At 39.9% G+C, this 24,971-nt stretch overlaps 1 long non-coding RNA gene across 1 annotated transcript in view; it reads left to right on the top strand.

Annotated features, from left to right (window-relative positions):
* LOC131997975 (uncharacterized) overlaps positions 1–24,971 on the top strand; it is a 128,527-nt gene that overhangs the window by 18,212 nt on the left and 85,344 nt on the right. The window contains exon 2 of the long non-coding RNA XR_009398485.1: positions 16,218–16,378. This is a non-coding gene — a long non-coding RNA (uncharacterized LOC131997975). The remainder of the gene's footprint in view (positions 1–16,217; positions 16,379–24,971) is intronic.

The raw sequence follows: 24,971 nt of genomic DNA on the forward strand, positions 1-24,971 counted from the left end.
CCAGAAAAACTTGTTTGCTCGACAAACTGAGTAGAGTAGTGTGAGCACAGAGGTGATGAATTCAAAGCAGGGATGCAAAATCAAATCGCAAAAGTTTGCCAAATGTTTGCATCCCTACCAGCTAGGTTCTCCATAACGTTAGGATGGTCATTTCGTTTATGGCAACTCGAAATATTGGTCCGCGCAACTGTTTTTGATCGTCTTGACATTTCAAATCGATCTAAGAATAAGCATAAATTCGTCTGGCGTAATAGAACCAGTCTGAGACATCTTACTAGATGGCTTCAGCATATCCCTGGTGCAGTTCTTTGTTTGTAAGGCCACTCAAAGTGTCTTCAGTAGACCTCTAGTGTAAGCGAAAAAAGCTCTCCAATTGAAATACAGAGAGAAATGCAGAAGGCCACCGTGGCGCAGAGACTAGCACGCCCGCCTGTGACGCTGAAAGTCTGAGTTCGAGAAAATTTACAGCAATGGTTATCACCTTTAATACTGACGGCATTTATGAGGTACTTAGCTTTAAACTTTAATCAGAAAGCAGTCATTAGGTTAGGTTAGGTAAGATTCGCTGACTTTCTTAAAGTTATGGTTTTCAACTCTCATTGTTTGTCCGTGATGACAGGGCATTCCTAGCGTTGATAACATTAACTTTGTTCTAACACATCTCAATTTACTGCCAGACACACTGACTCTTTGTCAGTTAGAGTGGTCGTTTTTTTACTATGGGCGAGAGACTTATTCCTCTGTAGTTGACATATACTGTCTTCTTATGTAAAATTGGAATTGTTGGCCTATGAACATTCCACTAAGGAACATGGGAAAACTTCTCACATATCTTAGAGTGCAGACCTTTTCAAGTTTAACCTCCTTTTGATAGCTGAGTCCGAATGGCGTGTCGCAGTGCGACACCTCTTTGGAGAGAAGTTTTTACATGGCATAGTACAAATGTTGCCAGCATTAGGAGGAGAAAACCACCGCCGGATTTTTTTTTTCTCTCGCCAGGATTCGAACCCAGGCGTTCAGCGTCATAGGCGGACATGCCAATCTTTACGCTACGGTGGCCTCTTCAGTACCGGGTATGCTGTTTTTTAACCAGAATGAGCAGGCGAACTGATGAATATCCTTTCTATGTTCGGCTGACTGCACATAGGTTCCTGCTGCCTTGTTGTTATCTATGTAGGACGCTGACTACAATAAATTATTTAATTTATGCCCATCGTAAATTATCTATCATGGGTGATGACCGAGGAGAGATTTGAACCCATCTGCTTAGGGGAAAGGATCCGAACCAGCTATGCAGAAGGAACGAAAGGACCAGCATGCAGAAGGGCTGATTGGGCTATACCTAGGGATTTCAATGTTTAACCAGAAAAGGCTTAAATCTGCCTGTTCAAGAGGAAGACGAAGGTGGGCAACTTTGACGCACCACCTTTCCTCAATAGAATGATTTCCATATCTGACAATGTCAAATACTAAGAAATGATCTTGGATAGGAAATTGAATTGGAAGTATCACAATCAGGAGCGTACTGAGAAGGCTCACGGATGTTGGGAATTATGAAGACGGGCCGCAGCATCGAAATGGGGCTTGAATCCGATGATAGTCCACTGTCTCTACGTTACTTACGCCTCAGTAGTCTGGTGGACTGTGATGGAAAAAAAGTGTAAGGTAAGGATAAAACAATATGTTCAGAGAAAATGTTGTCTTGGCATAGGCTGAGCGATGAGGATCACGCCCACTAGGGCACTGGAAACTATTCTAGACATCCGACCCATATACATACAGATTTAGTGTGTGGCAGCCACTGTGGCTAGGAGACTTACGGCGATGGAAGAATGGATAGAGAATAGGCGGCATAATCGCAACGATAGAAAACCTGAAAGGAATGGATGAGGTTTCCGATCGTATACCTGAGACGATTCTTGTGATCGAGGCACTGCTGCCAGCGGCACAGTCTTGGATTGACGAAACGTTGCTATTGCCATCTGGAAGATCATGCTACTCAGATGGATCAAAGCTAGAGGACAGAGTACGTCTGGGTGTCTACTTTGAGTACCCAGAGACTGAGATCTGTTTTTGACTGCCTGACTATAAATCGGTCCTGCAGGCGGATATCCGGACGATCGCGGAATGTGTGTGGTGGTGTGATGTTAACGTCGAGTGTGAATACCTTTACGGACTCCAAACTTGCCATAAGGGTGATAAAAACCAACACGGTAAGGTTACTAACAGCCTTGCAGTGTCAGAAGGAGATTAACGCCTTCTCTGAGGATGCCACGACCCGCATCGTTTTGGTGCCGATCCAGTAACTGGGTATGAGAATGCAGACGATTTGGCAGCGAAAGCCAGAGGACTGCCTTTCGAGTCGAAGCCTTTTTTTCACAGGCAAGTTTAATTCATAAGTGGGCTATATAGGACTATATCCTAATATAGATCCCATAAATGTTCCGTTGCGAGTTGTGTTTGGAGCCTGAATGACCGTGCCCAATATGACCCAGATCTGAGTTAATGTGGATATAGCTGCGATCTCTGGATTTAAGGGCCTGTGTCCATAAAAGCTGCATTTATTACCCGACTGCTCTGACTTTAGCAAAACGAGTTATTTCAGTCCTGTTAACATTTGCCCCAAGTTTGATCAAAATCAGGCGCCCCGTTAGCCGAGTTGGTAGCGTGCTTCGATTGCCAGAGCGTGTGTCGTGTGTTTGTTTGCAACGCTAAGAAGGAAAAGAGCTAGAACCATCAATAAGTACACCGATCGTCTTAGAATCACTTCCTGATTCGAATTTGTGTACAAACTACAGGTCGCAATTTTCGTCCAGTCGTTTTCAAATTTGGTACAGACATGTTTTTCAGCCTAGAGACGAAGCCTGTTGGAAAAAAAGGTTCAGATTTGGATTTAGCTCCCATATATATAGGTCCGTCCGATTTGTAGTAATAACGCAATAAAATGATCATTTGTTAACCGATTCTTTCGAAATTTGGCAGGAAGCATTTTCTAATGACTCTCGACTGGTGAATTTCATAGACATCGGTTCAGATTTGGATATAGCTTCCATATATATGTTCGTCCGATTTGCAGCAATAATGCCATAAAATCTTCATTTGTTAACCGATTCTCTTGAAATTTGTTAGGAAGGATTTTCTCTGGACCCACGAAGTTGTAGATGAATTTCATGGAAATCGGTCCTGATTTAGATATAGCTCCCATATATATGTTCGTCAGAATTTTGGTAATTTGCAATAATATTGTCATTTGTCAACCGAAGTTATTACAGTTTTAAACACATTTGTCCGCCGAAGTCCATCACAATTGGTTCAGAATTGGATATAGCTTCCACATTGTACTTAAAGGTTAGGTGTAGGGTATTATATAGCTGGCACCGCCCGACTTGTACCCTTCCTTACTGGTTTAAAGCTGTAGAAGCCTTAATTATGGTCCGATCTTTACAAAATTTGGTGTGAAGTATTTTTTTTTTTTGACAATATGTGCAAAATGTCATCAAAATCGCATCAGATTTAGATATAACTTCCATATATATTTTTCATCCGATATGGCCTATTGAGGTTGTAGACGACACATTTTTTGTCCGATCTTTACAGAATTTTTTATGAGATATTTTATTTGACGTCCTAATACCTATGTCAAACTTCATTAAAATCGGTTCAGATTTATATCTAGCTCCCATATACATTTTTGAGCTGATATTTGCCTTCAAAACTGCAGTAGCCAGTGTTTGGGACCAATTGTAAAAACCTCTTTCTGTTCTATTATATACTTTAGTAATTATAAAAATTAAAGTCTGGCAAGATTTAGAAATAGGTTCTATCTATTAACAAGTAAAAAGGCATTAAGTTCGGCCGGCCCAAACTTTGGATACCCACCATCTCGGGTATATATGTAAACCCCCTTTTGTCATAATCCGGTGAAAATTGGATAACTTATGCAACCAAATTCGGCACGGACATTGAGTGGTCTAATAAATATAAGTCACTGTTTAATTTTGTAGACCAAAATATGGGTCTTTTCGGCCGCTATATCCAAATATAAACCGATCTATGCCTAACATAAGTCACAGCGTCAAATTTCAATCGGATAATAAATGCGCTTTTTATAGGGCCAATGCTTTAAACCGAGTGATCGGTCTATGTGGCACCTATAACCAAATATGGACCAAATTAAACAAGGATATAGTAATTATCCTATTTTATTATAACTCAACTACTATATTCGTAGTTATATCTTATTAGGGGCTGGTCTCGATCATATTTTATTCAGGTCCCGAGTACTCAGATATAAGTAACATTTTCAGAAAACAAATCTACTTTTTATGGTCTATATGACAGCTATATCTATATAGTTGGATCTGACTCATATCTGAGTCAGTTGTCGGGAGGCTTAAAACAACTCACTATTTCAAATTTAAACGAAATCGGGTAATAAATGCAGCTTTAATGGATTCCAGACCCTTAAACGGCAGATGGGTCTATATGGCAGCTATATCCATTTATAGTTCGATCTGAAACATATTTTGGGGCGGATGTCGGGAGGATAAAAACAACTCACTGTTTCTAATTTCAGCGAAATCGAATAAAACTTTTATTGGCTTCAGACCCGTATCGGCAGATCGGTCTATATGGTAGCTATATCGGAACATAGTCCAATCTAAACCATATTAAGGTCGGATATCGGGAGGCTCAAAACAACTCACTGCTTCAAATTTTATACCCTTTATCGAGAGATGGGTCTATACGGCAGCTATATCCAAATATAGTCCGATCTGAACTATATTGGGGTCAGATATCGGGAGGCTAAAAACTACACACTGCATAAAGAAATAAAACCCTTTATCGGCAGATCGGCTATATAGCAGATATATCGGAAATGTGATCCTTTTTGACCCGTTCAAGATTTTTACCAGCGTGCATCAAAAAAGTATCTGTGCCAAATTTCAGCTCAATATCTCAATTTTTGAAGGCTGTAGTGTGATTACAACAGACGGATGGACGGACAGACACACGGACATCGTTAAATCGTCTTAGAATTGTACGACGATCCGAAATATATATACTATGTAGGGTCGAAAATTGAAATTTCGATGTGTTGCAAACGCAATGACTAAATGAATATACCCCCTTTCCAATATTGGTTGGTTTACAAATAGTAGGTAGACGTGGTGGTGTAGGGTATTATATAGTCGGCTGTTCCCGACATTAGCCTTTCCATGCTGGTTTTGTATTTGTCTTCTGTCGGGAAATGGGACATTAGAGACTAATACAAGAATTGGGTTTAAGGCAGATTGTGGCTGGGCTCTCCTCTGCCTGAGTTAAAGTTGAAACAAGGTGCCTTTATCTACGACTCACCATAAATTCACAGTAAAATCCATGTCTCATATCATGGCAGCTACGTGCAACATGTTATCAATGATTTAAGCCAGAGTATATTCACCGGTGTTTTTATTTTCCCCTGGCCGTTTTGATTTTTGTATCATGATAGGACATCCCTAATCTCACCTTTAGTGCCTCAATGATGGTGGTCACTTGTTTGGCCAGCCAAACTTACACATGTACAGGCGTGTGTGTGCCAGCTCATGTGAATGCATTACATATTCATGTAGCATGGCAATGCATTCTCCATGCACCTCCATCAGCGAATACTCCTTGCTAGGAGGTAGCAGTAGCAGCTGCAAAAAAGTCTTTTGCCTTTTCTGTTTTCGTTTGCCTTCGTCTTGCTGTGGCCTTTGACTGAGGCAGAAGAAGAGTTCCTTGATTGAAATTGTTTTCGCACACACGCACACATGGACACATTTGTTCCAGTGTGTGTGAGTGTGTGTGTGTGTGAGAGTGTGCAAATTTGTCTGACAACTGGTAACAGTTGCACTTGCGCAAGTCACGTCTGCTGCTGACGCTGTCAACCTCATACCCTGGCACCACAGGTGTAGTGCATAAGAGATTATTTCTATCCGTTACACCTTATCGTGTGCTCCACAGCAGGGAAGGGAAGGGAGGGGAAGGAGACAAGCTGTCGAGCGTGCCCATCTAAACAAGTGGGGCTATTTATGTTCGATTCGATTCAACGAAATTTTTTCGTTATTTTTCTTCACTTGCTTGCTATTCTTTTTATCTTTGGCAGTTTATTTTAATGAAACTTCGCAATAAATATCGAGAGTAATTTCGCTTTGGCATTGTCCAGATCGGATGACACTTTGTGTTCTTACGTGTAAGCATTTTGCAAAATTCTTAAGCGTATATGGGTATGTGGCTCCACAGGATATTCAGGTTAACTGAAATTTAATGTACGCACGCAAAGGCTTAGTAAATTACCAAAAACTGGTTCCAGCTAATTTGCCTTACACGCAACACTAAACGTTTACCTGGAACTTTTAAGGAAATTTAAGCAGCTATGGTGCAGTTATTCTAGAATTTCCATTTGACGAAAATTTATAGCAATTGGAAGATACCGTAAGCTGCAAGAGATAAATTTGCTATATTTATTTTTCAGGCTATAGCTCACTATGTTCGGTTGTATCAAATTTTGGGTTATGTCATTGTCCAAGCGGATATATGATCAAAAAATTGTCTGACTTATGCTATGTTGGGGCCAATCACAGCCTTGGCTTGTGATATCCACCATCCTCTACCTTAGCCTCTACCGCAAACAGCAATAAAACCATACTAAATTTTCAAATTCTTTTGAAAATTGATTTACATTCCTTTTTTATTTGCTACCACATAGCCAATGCCCATTTTTTCGCCAGATAAAAAACAATAATTTTATTGTTTACAATTCGTTATAACTTCATAGTCATGCTACTACTACTCAATAACGTATGAATGACGAATGGCTTGTTCGTACAATAAATTTTGAGCTCTTTTAAATAAATTATAAAGCCCTAGCCTAGCTATGGCTAGCAAAGAAACTCGTTTACGTAGGCAGAGTAAGCAAACCATCGCCAACCATCATCAATTCCACATCAAATGTAGCCATCAGCACAACCTTACGAGTTCAACTGTGCCTCAGCAGCCTTGCCAAGACAAACCGAGAGAGAGAGAGAGAGAGGCAGACAGACGGAATGGTTTGTATTTAACCAACCAAATGGTTGAATGGACAGACAAAAATGGTTGGATGCCGGAATGGGTAGGATGGATGGATGGATGGATGAAATGTAGCCGGGTACGTGCTCAAGTGTTGATTGATGTCTACGAAACGATCATTGACTTGAGTTAGGTTAGTTAACTCGAACTACCCCACAAACAATACAAGAACATTAACACACACACACACACACACACACACTCACTGGAAATCAGAGTTGCTAGTTGTTACCTAATTTGATAGAGTTTTTCTGCAGAGAATTAAAAAAGAGGTGTGTTAAAATAAATTTGAATAATTTTTGCAACCTCCCTCTTAGGATGGGGTGTTTCTGAAGGGTGATTTTTTAGCTATTATCTTTTTGGCAACACTGGTTTAAACAACTCACCCACTTTTGTGCTTTGTTTCACAGTCAAACATCTTAAGATTGGTCTATTATTATCTATTTAACCATGAATCGTCGAACAACACCTGCAAATTATTGAATTTTATTATGAAAATGCTTGCTCTGTTAAGAAAGTTCATGGCGCGCTTCTATGTTTTCAGCCAAGAAGCTCATTTTTGGCTCAATGGGTACGTCAAAAGTCTAACATAAGTCACTGTCTCAAATTTCAGCGAAATCGGATTAAAAATGTGCCTTTTATGGGGCCAAGACTTTAAATAGGGAGATCGGTCTATAAGGCAGCTATATGTAAATCTGAACCGATCACGGCCAAATTGAAGAGGGATGTCGAAGGGTCTAACACAACTCACTGTCCCAAATTTTGGCGAAATTGGACAATAAATGCGCCTTTTATGGGCCCAAAACCTTAAATCGAGAGATCGGCCTATAAGGCAGATATATTAAAATCTGGACCGATATGAGCCATATTGCACAAGTATGTCAAAGAGCTTAACTTAACTCCCTGTCCCAAATTTCTGCGACATTGGACAAGAAATGCGCCTTTTATGGGTCCAAAACCTTAAATCGGAGATCGGTCTATATGGCAGCTATATTCAAATCTGGACCGATATAATCCAAATTGAAGAAGAATTTTTAAGGGCCAAACATAACTCACTGTATCAAATTTCGGCGACATTGGACAATAAATGCGCCTTTTATGGGAACAAAAGCTTAAATCCAAGGACCGGTCTATAAGGCAGCTATATGTAAATCTGAACCGATCACGGCCAAATTGAAGAGGGATGTCGAAGGGTCTAACACAACTCACTGTCCCAAATTTCGGCGATATTGAACAATAAATGCGCCTTTTATGGGTCCAAAACCTTAAATCGAGAGATTGGTCTATATGATAGCTATATCTAAATCTGAACCGATCTGTGCCATATTGCACAAGTATGTCGAAGAGCTTAACTTAACTCCCTGTCCCAAATTTCTGTGACATTGGACAAGAAATGCGCCTTTTATGGGTCCAAAACCTTAAATCGGGAGATCGGTCTATATGGCAGCTATATCCAAATCTAGACCGATATGAGCCAAATTGAAGAAGAATGTTGAAGGGTCTCACACAACTCATTGTCCCAATTTTCGGCGAGTTAAAGGCAAGGACTCATGGAACAGCGAAACGGTCGGTAGGATGTCATAAATCCATACTGAACTCTATCTTTCTGAACTCTTAGTACTGGACTCGTTATGTCAAGATCCACAGACCACCAAAGGTTTTTTTGTCGTCCTGCCAACCGTTTTACTACTCCTCTGGGATGAATGCGAACTCAACCCTGTGGAACAGCGATACGGTCGGTAGGTCGGTCGGTACGAAAGGAAACAAGCAGTAAATCAGTATAGCCTTCGGTATTATAATAGGACCCAAAGGATTACGAGCTCCCTTATGGAAAATCGGTGCCGCAAGTGATAGCATGTGTAGGGCATGCAGGGAAGATGATGAGACGTTGGGTATGTCCTTTGTCATTGCCCGGCTTTCGCGACAAACCGAAACCGACAATTAGAACGGAATTCCTGACTTAGAGATTTTTTTTGAAGTTACTTTTTATACCCTCCACCATAGGATGGGGGTATACTAATTTTGTCATTCTGTTTGTAACTCCTCGAAATTTACGTCTAAGACCCTTAAAGTATATATATTCTTGACCCTTAAAGTATATATATTCTTGATCGTCATGATATTTTGTGTCGAACTAGCCATGTCCGTCCGTCCGTCCGTCTGTCCGTCCATCCGCCCGTCCGTCCATCCGTCCGCCGTCCGCCGTCCGTCCGTCCGTCCGTCCGTCCGTCCGTCCGCCCGTCCGCCCGTCCGTCCGCCAGTCCGTCCGCCCGTCCGTCCGTCCGACCGCCCGTCGGTCTGTTGAAACCAAACACAAATATTTCTTATTAGTGTAGGTCGGTTAGGAAGGTAAATGGGCTAAATCGGTCCACGTTTTGATATAGCTGCCATATAAACCGATGTGGGGTCTTGACTTCTTGAGACGCTAGAGGAGACAATTCTTATCCGATTTGGCTGAAATTTTGCATGAGGTAGTTTATTGTGACTTCCAACAACTGTGCTGAGTACGGTTGAAATCGGTCCAAAACCTGATATAACAGCCATATAAACCGATGTGGGGTCTTGACTTCTTGAGCCTCTACAGGTAGCAATTCCCATCCGATTTGGCTGAAATTTTGCATGAGGTAGTTTATTGTGACTTCCAACAACTGTGCTGAGTACGGTTGAAATCGGTCCGTAACCTAATATAGCTGCCATATAATCCGATGTGGGGTCTTGACTTCTTGAGCCTCTAGAGGGCGCAATTCCCATCCGATTTGGCTGAAATTTTGCATGACGTGTTTTGTTATGATTTCCAATAACTGTGCTAAGAATAGATAAAATCGGTTAATAATCTGATATAGCTGCCATATAAACCGATCTTGGGTCTTGACTTCTTGAGCCACTAGATTGGCTGAAATTTCGCATGAGGTAGTTTATTCTGCCTTCCAACAACTGTGCTGAGAATAGTTAAAATCGGTTAATAATCTGATATAGCTGCCATATAAACCAATGCGGAATCTTGCCTTCTTGAGCCTCTAAAGGGCGCAAGTATTATCCGATTGGGCTAAAATTTTGTACAACGGCTTCTCACATGACCTTTAACATACGTGTCGAATATGGCATGAATCAGTTTATAGCCTAGGTGTATATCCATAGAGCCATGGGGCGGAGTAATATCCGCACCCTCTTTTCAACCTAACATAGTATGTGGTGAGTAAGGCGAACCGGGATCCAACAGTCGGCAACTTTTGGTACTAGTTTTCTTCGACTTGCCACATAATTAGAAATTATTATGTATTTCACTTTGGCATTTATGAACCGACTTTAGCCAAGCACATGTTGTCCAAATGGATCTCATTTGCTTGTATACTCAAAAATATATTAAATTATTTTTATACCCACCACCGAAGGATGGGGGTATATTCATTTTGTCATTCCGTTTGCAACACATCGAAATATCCATTTCCGACCCTATAAAGTATATATATTCTTGATCAGCGTAAAAATCTAAGACGATCTAGACATGTCCGTCCGTCTGTCCGTCTGTCTGTTGAAATCACGCTACAGTCTTTAAAAATTGAGATATTGAGCTGAAATTTTGCACAGATTCTTTTTTTGTCCATAAGCAGGTTAAGTTCGAAGATGGGCTATATCGGACTATATCTTGATATAGCCCCCATATAGACCGATCCTCAGATTTAGGGTCTTAGGCCAATAAAAGCCACATTTTATATCCGATTTGAATGAAATTTGACACAGTGAGTTGTGTTAGGCCCTTCAACATCCTTCGTCAATTTGGCTCATATCGAATCAGATTTGGATATAGCTGCCATATAGACCGATCCTCCGATTTATGGTCTTAGGCCCATAAAAACCACATTTATTATCCGATTTTGCTGAAATTTGGGACAGTGAGTTGCGTTGAGCCCTTCGACGTGCTTCGTCAATTTGGCCCAGATCGGTTCAAATTTGGATATAGCTGCCATATAGACCGATCCTCCGATTTATGGTCTTAGGCCCATAAAAGCCACATTTATTATCCGATTTTGCTGAAATTTGGGACAGTGAGTTGCGTTGAGCTCTTCGACATCCTTCGTCAATTTGGCCCAAATCGGTCCAAATTTGGATATAGCTGCCATATAGACCGATCCTCCGATTTATGGTCTTAGGCCCATAAAAGCCACATTTATTGTCCGATTTTGCTGAAATTTGGGACAGTGATTTGCCTTAGGCCCTTCGACATATTTCTTTTATTTGGCCCTGATCGGTTCAAATTTGGATATAGCTGCCATATAGACCGATCTCTCGATTTAAGGTTTTGGGCCCATAAAAAGCGCATTTATTGTCCGTTGTCGCCGAAATTTGGGACAATGACTTGTGTTGGGCCCTTCGATATTTGTCTTCAATTTGGCTCAGATCGGTCCAGATTTGGATATAGCTGCCATATAGACCGATTTCTCGGTTGAACAATGACTTGTACTTATAAGCATTTGGTCTAAATCGGATGATATCTATAGAGCTGCTATGGGGCATAAGGTATGCATTTTTTCACTGGATTTTGACGAAATGTGGTTCACATATATACCCGAGGTGGTGGGTATCCAAAGTTCGGCCCGGCCGAACTTAACGCCTTCTTACTTGTTTGCTTTAAAGAAAAGCAAATATTCCACAGTGGCAACCCTGCTTACACCTCCACACCTACAAAATTTCAAACATTGTAAACACTTCAACACCAGTTACTCTAATGGAGGTGCATGGATAAGTAGGCATTTCTCGGTCAGGAGGAGGGTAAAGAGAAAATTAAATAATCCGGTTGTGGGGGTCTTCCTTGTCGAAGCCGCAGTAGGCAGCGTGTGTCTGAAGAAAATGAAAAATTTCATAGAAATCCAAGAGTCATCATCAATAAAACAAGAATGTACAGACAAAAGTTGACCATAAAACCATTGTTCAAATCGTTAGGCCTTAAAATGCTGTATTGGCAAAATAAATAAAGGCATGCCTTGTTGAGGGGCCTGGTAGAGATGAACAAAAGAAGAGCACTTCAATTCCAATCAAAGAAAAAACAAAACAACGTTGGCATTGTTATCTTCGAATTTCTAAAAAGCCTCTGCCATTGGATTAACTCCCTCGATGTAGGTCATTGGGCATTATTTTAAGACGTGATGCTATATAATGGGGTTATTTATTGAATTTATTCAGTCCATTTGGTCAAATAATAATAATAATGACCTATCGATCTATGGTTCCGCATATTATGTAATTTCTCATGATTTTGAAAAAAGTCAAAGGTCATAAAGTTCAGCCGGTTGGATTAAATCCAATTCCACCATAAATGTTTTGCTTTAGTAGCTATAAAATTACACTAAATGTTAATTTGAAAGAGTTGAATAGTTTTGAAAGAAATTCTAAATTTTTAAGGGGATTAGCGGCAAAGACTGGTAAAACAAGTTGCTCAAGAAAAAAAAAACCAAATACGAAAAACACTTCCCCCTTTTTGATGACCTTCACCATAGGATATTGGCGGTACTTTCAAAATGAGTGGCTTGGCTGCTCGCATGGAATGGCTTTGATAGGCCAAGAGTCACAAGGTTCGTGTTATGGCAAGTTTTGAGCTGGTTGAGACCTTGAGGAGTGAAATCCATGCTGGCTCCCGGCTATTGAAAAATACTCCAAATGCGCTTGGGAAGAGTAGTGCTCAAGCGTCTTAGCTACCAACGAGGAAAATCAGATTAGATGATTCTCCTTAACTCGAATTCTTCTGGCCACTTTAGTGGAATCACTCCACTCACTTACACAAATTGGGAATAATGTGTAACCAAAGACTATTTAAAGAACTTGAACGTATAGGAGGCCACCGAACGCCTGGGTTCGAATCCTAGCGAGACCATGCGAAAAATTTTTCAGCGGTGGTTTTCCCCTCCTAATGCTGGCGACAATTGAGAGGTACTTTGCCATGTAAAAACTTTTCTCCAAAGAGGTGTCGCTCTGCGGCTAGTCGTTCGGACTCGACTTTAAAAAGGAGGCCCCTTATCATTGAGCTTAAACTTGAATCGAACTGCACTCATTGATATGTGAGAAGTTTGGCCCTGTTCCTTAGTGGAATGTTCATGGGAAAAATTTGCAATTTTTACTTATCCAACGTAGAAAAATCGTTGGGGCTCCGCGTCTAAGGCAATGTCTTTGCGATGATATCTCTAACTTTGTCCATGCCAAACTATGGTGACTAATCATCGGCTCAGAGACCACAAATAAGACGAATCAAAAAGAAAGGCTACCGTAGCACAGAGGTTAGCATGTCCGCCTATGACGCTAATAGCCAGTGTTCGAATCCTGGCGAGAACACCAGAAATAATTGTATATCGTGGTTATCTCCTCCTATTGCTGTCGACATTTCTGAGGTGCTATATCATGTAAACATTTTCTTCCCAAAAAGTTGTCGCAACGCGGCGCTACGTTCGGTCTCGGCTATAAAAAGGAGTTCGCTTATCATTGAGGTAAACCAGAATCGGACATTGATATGCAAGAAGTTCGCCCTTGTTCCTTAATGGAATGCAATTTGCTCGTTGACCACTGTAGGGTTCTACGGAATAGGTGACACGAAGTGTTATCAATTCAACGAGCACATTATTTCCGTCCGTCTGTCCGTCCGTCTGTCCGTCCGTCTGTCCGTCCGTCTGTCCGTCCGTCTGTCCGTCCGTCTGTCCGTCCGTCTGTCCGTCCGTCTGTCCGTCCGTCTGTCCGTCCGTCTGTCCGTCCGTCCGTTCGTCCGTCTGTCCGTCCGTCTGTCCGTACGTCTGTCCGTACGTCTGTCCGTCCGTCTGTCCGTCCGTCTGTCCGTCTGTCGAAAGCACGCTAAGTTTTGAAGGAGTAAAGCTAGCCCATTGAAATTTTGCGCAAATACTTCTTATTAGCGTAGGTCGGTTGGGATTGTAAATGGACCAAATCGGTCCATGTTTTATTATAGCTGCCATATAAACCGTCTTGACTTCTTGAGCCTCTGGTATGATTTGACTGAAATTTTGCACGTAGTGTTTTGATATCACTTCGAATATCTATGCTAAGTATGGTTCAAATCGGTCCATAACCTGGTATAGGTGCCATTTAAACCGATCTGGGATCTTGATTTCTTGAGCCGCTAGAGGGCGCAATTCTCAACCGAATTGGCTGAAATTTTGCATGATTTTTGGCGCAAATCGATGTACTCTAAAGATCTAGAACAGGCCATATCGAAAAGCTTATCCGACCACTGCAGAGTGTATCACATTGAGATCCTTGCACTTAAAGAAGTGGTGGAATATAATATCATAACGACGATTGGCATAAATATCTTCTCAGACTGCCAGGCAGCCATTAAATCCCTGGAGATCGTATTTCTGAACACTAATACCGCTCTCGACTCTCGCAGATCTCTCAACGAGATGGCTGAACATTTCAGAATTCACATGTTTTGGGTGCCGGGCCACTGAGGTATCTCAGGGAATTGTAAAGCGGACGAGCTTGCGGGATTAGGAACTACCCTACAAATTCCATGGATACTGGAATCTGTGGGTATGTCTCCAGCGACATGTAAGCTAAGATTTCAGGAACAATTCCGAAGGACATCGAGTGACAGATGGCCACAAAGAGGGGGCGGTGAGCATTCCAAAACTATGTGGCCTCATCTTGACTTGAAGAGGTCTACTGCTTTGCTGTCATTGGCTAGAACAGACGTCTCAATCATTGTGTCCGTCATGACAGGCCACTGTCTAACCGGTTGCCAGCAACGACTTTTGAAGAAGCTGTAGCTACATTTAGGAAGAAGAGACTATAGAACACCTTCTGTGTGTGTATGCCGCACTAGCAGTTAGAAGGAGTTCCACTTTAGGTTCTCAAGTTACTAGGCGATTTTAAAGCGATCTGGATGGTTCGACTGTAGGAACTAGAAGGCATCTTCCTTCTTCTGTTCCTGAGGTATCACAATGGACGAAAACGTCTAAGTGAGTCTGATGGCAGACTGCCATTTAAACCTAACCTAACCTATGCTCAAAATCGGTCTATATTTTTAAAGAGCTGTCATATAAACCGACCTTTCGATTAATGGTATTTTGCCCATAAAAGGCGCATTTATTACCCGACTTCGGGAAAATTTTGCACAGTGAGCTATTTTAGGCCTTTTGATATCCGCGTTCAATATCGCCACCATCGGTCTATATTTGGATATAGCTTTTGCCCATAAAATGCGCATTTGTTATCCAATTTCGCTGAAATGTGGCATAGTGACCTATGTGAGGCTATTCGACATTCGCGCCATATATGGCTTAGATCGGTGTATATTTGGATATAGCTGCCATAAAGGACGATGAGGACCACGCCGATAGAGGGGCACTGCTGCCAGCGGCACAGTCTTGTATTGACGCAACCCTAGTATTATCATCTGGAAGATCATGTTACACGGATGGATCAGAACTAGAGAACTGAGTGGGCCTAGAGTTATACATTGAGAACCAAGGGACAGAGATCTGTTTTCGACTGCCTGACTATAATATATATAGTTTAGTTCAGTGTGCTGGATCTTCCTACATTTTCACTCATTCCGCATAGTTTGTGTTTGATCCTTGTCTGAATATTCAATCAATTTTTAAGCAAAAATTTAAAGACACTCATCGTCATTTCGCTCCCCTTGTAATAAATTCACCAAGGACTTAAGTGGACAAGGTTTTCATGTAAAAAAACAAAGATGAGCAAATTCTATTTAAATCATCTTTTCATTGGGGCATAAATAGAAGAAGCTATAAATGAAAGCAATCTCATTACAATTCGAATTCTTGGCCTTGCTGGGAAATGAATTTTTAGAAATATTTTTAATTGCTTCAACAGAAATGTCATGAACTCGTGCCGCCAAACGAAGGTGGCAATGTCGAAGGGTGGACGGACCATGGAATGTGGGTTGCGAAGAACAGACAGACGAACACATACAATGAACATGCCAAATCAATAGAAAACAAATAAATTCAAATTCAAATTCAAGGACTCGCTGTTTTAGGTATTTCTGTTTTGGCCATGTTTGAAACATAATTGACATTTTTAATTTATGCAAATTGTTAAAGCTTGTCAGCTAATACTAATGTATCATTTTTTTTTTTTGTGCGGATTCGTGTGTATTCCAGGATTTGCTGTAAATAAAAATTACTAAGGCAGAAGCAGTAATGGCAGCAGCAGCCGAAGCGACATGACTGCTGCATGAAATGCAAAAACTTTGAAAAAATAAACAAAACTTTTTGCAAACCCATTTGAAAAACATTGAAAATCTCATTAACTCCAAATTCAGGTAAGTGCATATAACATTGTTGTGCAATAGAAAAAAAATCAGTTTAAAGTATTTGTTCAGTTTAATTGATTTCTGGTGTAAAATACAATAAAGCAGGTGTGAAAATTGCTGTTAGTATATTTACAAATGCTTACGTTTGATGTGCATGTTTGAAACAAAGATAAATGTTGGTAAAAAATTCGCAAACTTGCCTACTTTGCCAATAGGCATGCCCACGAACACAGGACATAAGTTTTTCAGGACATAGGACATTGGACTTTGTATAAATTTGTTACAGTGAGTATTACATTGCCTGACAAAAAATGCCGTAAATGTTTTAGAAGACTCCGTGATAGTGCTACAGAAGCTAAAGGACGGATGGTCAAGAAACTGATAACGGATGACGGCTCTGTGGCTGCTGTAAACCGGGAAAAATTTGATTTAAACCTTTAGAGGCTCAAGAAGTCAAGATCCCATATTGGTTTATATGGCAGCTATATCAGGTTATGGACCGATTTGAACTATTCTTAGCACAGTTGTTGAACGTTATAACAAAACACCTCATGCAAAATTTCAGCTAAATCGGATAATAATTGCGCCCTCTAGTGGCTCAAGAAGTCAAGACCCCAGATTGGTTTATATGACAGCTATATCAGGTTATGGACATATTTCAACCATACTTGGCGTACTTGTTGAAAGTCATAACAAAACACCTCATGCAAAATTTCAGCTAAATCGGATAATAATTGCGCCCTCTAGTGGCTCAAGAAGTCAAGATCCCATATTGGTTTATATGGCAGCTATATCAGGTTATGGACCGATTTGAAGTATTCTTAGCACAGTTGTTGAACGTTATAACAAAACACCTCATGCATAATTTCAGCTAAATCGGATAATAATTGCGCCCTCTAGTGGCTCCAGAAGTCAAGACCCCAGATCGGTTTATATGGCAGCTATATCAGGTTATGGACCGATTTCAACCATACTTAGCACAGTTGTTGGAAGTCATAATAAAACACCTCATGCAAAATTTCAGCCAAATCGGATAAGAATTGTGCCCTTTAGCGGCTCAAGAAGTCAAGATTCCATATCGGTTTATATGGCAGCTATATCAAAACGTGAACCGATATAGACCATTTACAATCCCAACTGCCCTACACTAATAAGAAGTATTTGTGCAAAATTTCAAGCGGCTAGCTTTACTCCTTCGAAAGATAGCGTGTTTTTGACCGACAGACAGACGGACGGACGGACAGACGGACGGACGGACGGACAGACGGACGGACAGACGGACGGACATGACTAGTTCGACTTAAAATATTATGACGATCAAGAATATATATACTATATGGGGTCTTCGACGAATATATCAAGGAGTTACAAACAGAATGACGAAATTGGTATACCCCCATCCTATAGTGAAGGGTATAATGAGATAAAGTGACCGGACAAATGGAACAGAGCAAATCGTGGCTGCTGAGACTAAAGGGCACAGATCATCAGTAAGCTGGCTACTACTACGGTATGACCATAAGTTGATCAGTTGGCCGTGGCTCCCATGTTTAAAGGTCGTAGGGTTAACACATGATCTTGAGACGAACGCATATAAAATGCTATGTGGAAGGATTATCAACGCGGACTTGGGAGATAGAGTGGTCGAAAAGGCCGATGACAAGAGAAACGTTCAGGCGGGTGAGCTTATCGGCGATTCCTTGTTTTAAGTTCTATTGTATCTCAAAAAGAATGACGTGAAACGAAGCTGTTGATTTTCACTCGGAAATACAACGTACCGGAATTTAGAATCCTACCTTTGGATGACAACAATCTGAATTTGTCGTAAAAAGCAATCTAAATGGGCCTAGCCCTCGATTTCAAACTGTTCTGGAAGGGAATATGTAGCAAAGTAGCCGGAAGGCACAGCGCCTACAATTTCTGCAGAAGGATTTTTGATAGAAAGGCATTGTGGTCTACATGGCAGATATATCGTTCTACATGGCAGCTATATCCAAATCAGAACTGATTTGGGCCAAATTGCATTGAAGAATGTCGAAGGGCCCAACACAACTCACTGTCCCAAATTTTAGCAAAATCGGATAATAAATGTGGCTTGTATTGGCCTAAGACCCTAAATCGGAGGATCGGTCTATATGGCAGCTATACTCAAATTTGGACCGTTCTAAGTCAAATTGCAGAAGGATGTCGACGGGCTTAACTTAACTCACTGTCCCAAATTTCGGCGACATAGAACAAAAACGGCGCATTTTATGGGCCCAAAGCCTTAAATCGGGAGATCGGTCTATATGGCAGCTATACTCAAATCTGGACCGATCTGAGCCAAATTTAAGAAGGATGTCGAACTTCCTTACACAACTTCATGTCCCAAATTTCGGGGAAATCGGACAATAAATGCGCCTTTTATGGGCTCAAAATCTTAAATCGCAATATCGGTCTATATGACAGCTATATCCAAATCTGGACCGATCTGTGCTATATTGCAAAAGTAAGTCGAGGGGCTTAATCTTACTCACTGTCCCAAATTTCGGCGATTTCGGACAATAATTACGTCTTTAATGGACCCAAAGCTTTAAATCGGGAGATCGGTCTATATGACAGCTATACTCGTGTCTATACCGATCTGAGCCAAATTGAAGAAGTATGTCGAACTTCCGAACACAACTCACTGTCCGAAATTTCGGCGAAATCGGAAAATAAATGTGCCTTTTTGGGCTCAAAACCTTAAATCGAAATATCGGTCTATATGGCAGCTATATCCAAATCTGGACCGATCTAAACCAAATTGAAGCAGGATATCTAGGGGCTTCAAACAACTCACTGTCTAAAATGTTGGCAAAATCGGATAATAAATGCGCTTTTTATGGGCCCAAAGCCTTAAATCGGGAGACCGGTCTATATGGCAGCTATATTCAAATCTGGACCGATCTGAGCAAAATTGAAGAAGGATGTCGAACTTCCGAACACAACTCACTGTCCGAAATTTCGGCGAAATCGGACAATAAATACGCCTTTTATGGGCATAAAACCTTAAATCGAAATATCGGTCTATATGGCAGCTATATCCAAATCTAGACCGATTTGGGCCAAGTTGCAGAAAAATGTCGAAGAACCTAACACAACTCACTGTCCCAAATTTCATTAAAATCGGATAATAAATGTGGCTTCTATGGGCCTAAGACCCTAAATCGGGAAATCGGTCTATATGGCAGCTATACTCAAATCTGGACTGATCTGAGCCAAATTGAAGAAGAATGTCGACGGGCTTAATCTTACACACTGTCCCAAATTTCGGTGACATCGGACAATAATTACGCCTTTTATGGACCTAAAGCCTTAAATCGAGAGATCGGTCTATATGGCAGCTGTATTCAAATCTGGACCGATCTGAGCCAAATTGAAGAAGGATGTCTAGGGGTTTCACACAACTCACTGTCTAAAATTTTGGCGACATCGGACAATAAGTTGTACGCCTTTTATGGGCCCAAAACCTTAAATCGAGAGATCGGTCTATATGGCAGCTATAACCAAATCTGGACCTATCTGGACCAAATTAACGAAGGATGTCGAAGGGCCTAATACAACTCACTGTCTCAAATTTTAGCAAAATCGGATAATAAATATGGCTTTTATGGGCCTAAGGCCCTAAGTCGACGGATCGGTCTAAATGGCAGCTATATCTAAATCTGGACCGATATGAGCCAAATTTCAGAAGGATATTGGGCGGGCTTAAGGTCCCAAATAGGGTTTAACTCAAGGTCCCAAATTTCAGAAAATCGGATAATAAATGTGGCTTTTATGGGCCTAAGACCCTAAATCGGCGAATCGGTCTATATGGGTGCTATATCAAAATATAGTCCGATTTAGCCCAATTACCCGAACTTAACCAGGTTATCGACAAAAAAAGAATCTGTGCAAAATTTCGGCTCAATATCTCTATTTTTAAAGACTGTAGCGTGATTTCAACAGACAGACGGACGGACATGTCTACATCGTCTTAGATTTGTACGCTAATCAAGAATACTTTATAGGGTCGGAAATGGATATTTCGATGTGTTGCAAACGGAATGACAAAATGAATATACCCCCATCCTTCGGTGGTGGGTATAAAAATAAGTCAAAACATTGTGATATGTAAATCGGGGCCGGTCAGGATCATATTTGAATGAGGTCCCAAGAACTCTTATACAAGTCACAATTTCAGCGAAATCGGGCAACAATTCCCCCATTTTATGGGATAAAGAGCTGACGATGACAATGACTTCTACAATGTTCGGCATTCATTTATGGTCCGAGTTGGACTATAACTTGATATATCTCCAATAGCATAACAGTTCCTATTCAATATTCTTTGTTTGCCTAAAAAGAGATACCGCGCATAGAAATCGACAAATGTGATCTATGGTGGAGGGTATATAAGATTCGGCCCGGCCGAACTTAGCACGCCCTCACTTGTTTTTTATTTTTCTATTCCACTGCGCGGCGTCCAACATCAATAAAAAGCATTCAGTTCCCCATCAAAGATGGCATAGTAACCTTTCATCCCATTCCCAAATTGGTCTTAGGAATTTATACATCCGTAATAGAAATATTGTTAATGCAATTTTTTATTCGTAAATTTAACTAATTTTATAACTTTATCGTATAAAAACTACTCTCAGCTTGTTAAACAACTACAATAGGGCACTCTATTCTTGCCATGGCCATAAATTATGCACTCACGCCTCATTAATTAGTGCTACAATTACTTGATGATCATACTTGAAAGAAACATAATTTGTATACCCCATCCATGGGATGGGAAAAAGAGATCCAAATACAAAAAAAAAAAAAAAAAAAACAATTCTGCTTCATTAACATAACCAGTGCAGAAGTGCGTGGAAACCCCACGCCATTGTCAGAATACGCATATCGGATATTTTACATTCACATGTAAAACATCGCACAGTGGGCCAAATGGCAAAAAAATTGGAAATAAGTCTACAACTTTTTATCTGTTGATTTTAGCCATACAAAATGTTCTAGACATTTGTAGAGGAGGACATAGGCTTTCAGAAAAGTGCTGTTGTTGGTCCATATCTTTAATACAGGGTGAGCTACAGGGTGTCAAAGTTGACCACTTTTGACTTCTCCAAGCTTCTGGGGGCCATAACTTTTGATCTACTCAACCGATTTACATGATTTAGGACTCTAGAGAAAGAGCTTGACAAGATCTAAAAAACTTATGCATAAAGTACCATGCCATCGTGTACTGTTAAGGAGTTATGAATTGTTTAATTTTAAAATATGAAAATTTGGCCTTGGTTTTTTTCAGTGTTTTTTAAATAACTCCGTCAATTTTAAAGCTATAAACTTCATACTTCACACAAATTATGCCAGCATATGTGTGCATAAAATACAAAAGGAATCACGTGAATATCTTTGGCGGTTTAAAAATGGCATCGTTTTCAATATGAAAAATATTTTTTTTGTCAAAAAATTGCAAAATTTTTCAAAAAAGATACTCCCATTTCCTTTAAGTTTTCGCAAACTTTGGCCGTCAAAGCATTATCATTTCTTTCCATTTTCACAAAGTCGAGGTATTAAGAAAAGTTTTAAGTGCTAATTTGGCTAATTTCGATATCAAACAACACCGTTATCTTAAGACCAAAATGGCCAATTTTTTTACTAAACTTCAAAAGTTTCTCACTGGAAAAAAAGTTCCACGGGGATTTTTTCGCTTTTTTTGAACTTAAATGAAAGCTTAAAATGTTCCCAACATTTTAAGGTATGTCTCGCCATATCCTAGCCATAAATGAGATCGTAGCGATCAAAATACTGAAAAAAGTCAATTTTCAAGTAGTGCTATATTCATTGCTAAAAAACAAGTATTACGTCACATTTTATTGCAAAGATGTTAAATAAACTTTTATTTGGTAACACTTCTTCTACAAAACACAAAAAGAATCATGGAAATATCTCTATTCTATTCCATTTTATGGAACCGGCAATAAAAAAGTCAATTTTTCAAAAAAGTCGAATTTCCCAAATTTTGTTTTTGTTGTCCTAATTGCACATGACACACTATAGCCATATTTACGCAACATACCTTATCGTAAAGGAAATTTTCATACCTTTCCAACGATGTATAAAACATTTCTCAACTCGGATTCTATCTACTCTAAAATTCATTTACACTTCATTAAACTCTATATAAAAATGTCTATTTGTGAAATGGAACCTTATATGGGGCCTACACTAAAACATTGATAGATTTGCCCAGGGTTTACAATACAAATGTGTTAGAATAAAAAAAGGTCTCCTGCCAAAGTTTAAAAAAATTGGAATAAAAATATGTGTTTTAGAGCGAAAACACTTCGCATCGGCGTGCGTTTGTATAGTACCTACATCTATTTTTAATGTAAGCTGATGATTTTTGAATAAAAAGTAACCTAGAAATATACCTGCATATATATATATATTTGTGTTAAGATTTGATGCAGACAAATGTTACCTGTTTCGCTATGTCGAATTCCCAGGAAATCCACCGTATCAATGAATGTGAAAAAACCTACCCATAAAAAATTCATTGTCATTTTTTTTAACCAAATTCGAGTCCAGGTAAATAATTATAGAAGAGTAAGTAAAAAGAGGCACTTTGGACCCCTTTTTACGATTGCGTCTGATACCTGAAATGGGTCATTAATTGTGAATATATTGCATAAATATTTGAACAAAATCCAAATTTTCTTCATTATATTTTGTAGAGGCGTAAAGGACATTTATAAGTTATGGAAGTCATACTGAAGTATTCCACTCTTTCGAAAATTGTATGGGACATCAAAAATGATTCCAAATCATACACGGAGTCATTTAAGGAACTTGTTTACACTTTGGACCACATATATGGAATAAGGCTAAATAAAGACGCTTTAGACAAACTTGAAAAATTCTACAAATCATTTGAGAGAAGGTTGCCAGAATGTTCATTCGCAAAAATCAAGTTTTTCAAAATGTATGAGAAGTGGCTGAAATCGGATCTACTTATTGAAATTAAACCGCTGATTCCCGGCCGGCCTAGCAAAGCATACGACGAAGTTACGGAGAAAACCAAAAAGAAAAAACAAGAGGAACTATTGGCGGCACATCCGCCAAATTTAATAAAAGATACGTTCAAAACAGCATTGTTAAAAACACAACCAAAAAATGTTGGACGAATTGTCGATGTTTTACCATTAGCATCTCCGAAAAGGGTAAAGAGAATGGTAGAAAGTATTCCAACTCCAAAATCGACTACAGAATTCACGGAGGAAGATGCACTGGCCCTGATTTTGAACCTAGGCCTCTCAAGAAACAAATACTCAACAATGAGGAAGGCTCTTCGTGAAAAAGGATGGGGTTGTTTACCCTCAAAACATAAATTGTACAACACCAGGACGAAAATGGTGCCATCAAATATATACGTGGACGAATTAAAAGCAAGAGTGAAACTTGCTGATCTTGTTGAAAATACAGCTGTTAGAATTATTTCTAATTTTACTGAAGAACAGTTGAACACATGTAATAATTCCGAAGTGGTTTTGATCAGCAAATGGGGTTGTGATGGATCATCTGGATTTTCCGAATATAAGCAACAAACAGAAATAGATGCCAACTTCGCATCAATTTTCATGGCATCATTAGTACCATTGAGAATGAGATTGTACAAGGACCAATCTTCATCATCGAAAGAAAATGCATTTCAAGATATATGGATAAATAGAACACCTGGGTCAAAATATTTATGTCGCCCAATTCGGTTTGAGTATACAAAGGAAGATCGGAACACAACACGATCTTTGGTGAACGAAATAAAGGAAGAAATTGCTGCATTACCCATGATTGTTATAAACCAATTGGGAAGAAATATAAAAGTTTCGTTTCAACTACAACTCACTATGATCGATGGAAAGGTGGCAAACGCATTAACTGGCGTTATGTCCAATTGGAGATGCAATATTTGTGGCAAGAAGAATGGGCAATTCGAGGACAAGTCTGATGAAAATTTAGTAAACGAAAATGCGCTCAATTTCGGTATTTCGCCCCTGCACTGTAGAATTCGATTCATGGAGTATTGTTTGCATTTATCGTATGACCTTAAATATCGGACTAGCCCTGGAAACCGCGATGTCTCTGCTAGAAACAACCAAGATCTTCACAAAATGAGGCAGGAAGAGAAGAATCGAATCCAGTTGGAGTTTAAACAAAAGGGACTTATAATAGATAAACCTCTTTACGGATACGGAAGCACAAATGATGGCAACTCGGCAAGGCGGTTTTTTGAGGACCCCGTATCGACATCTAAAATAACCGGTCTTGATGAACACTTGCTAAGACGATTCAAAGTGATTTTGGCTGTAATCAATAGCAAAAAGATGATAAATTCAACCAAATTTGAAGCTTATAGTAATGACACAAAAAACATTTTATCTGATTTATATTCGTGGAAAGCTTTAACACCGACAGTACATAAAGTCTTACATCATGGCAAGGAAATTGTGGAATACAACATACTTCCGTTAGGAGAACTTACAGAAGAAGCTCAGGAATCCCGTAATAGAGATGTTAAACAGTTCCGGCTTTT

The sequence above is a fragment of the Stomoxys calcitrans genome, chromosome 5, assembly GCF_963082655.1.
Source record: "Stomoxys calcitrans chromosome 5, idStoCalc2.1, whole genome shotgun sequence".
NCBI lineage: Eukaryota > Metazoa > Arthropoda > Insecta > Diptera > Muscidae > Stomoxys > Stomoxys calcitrans.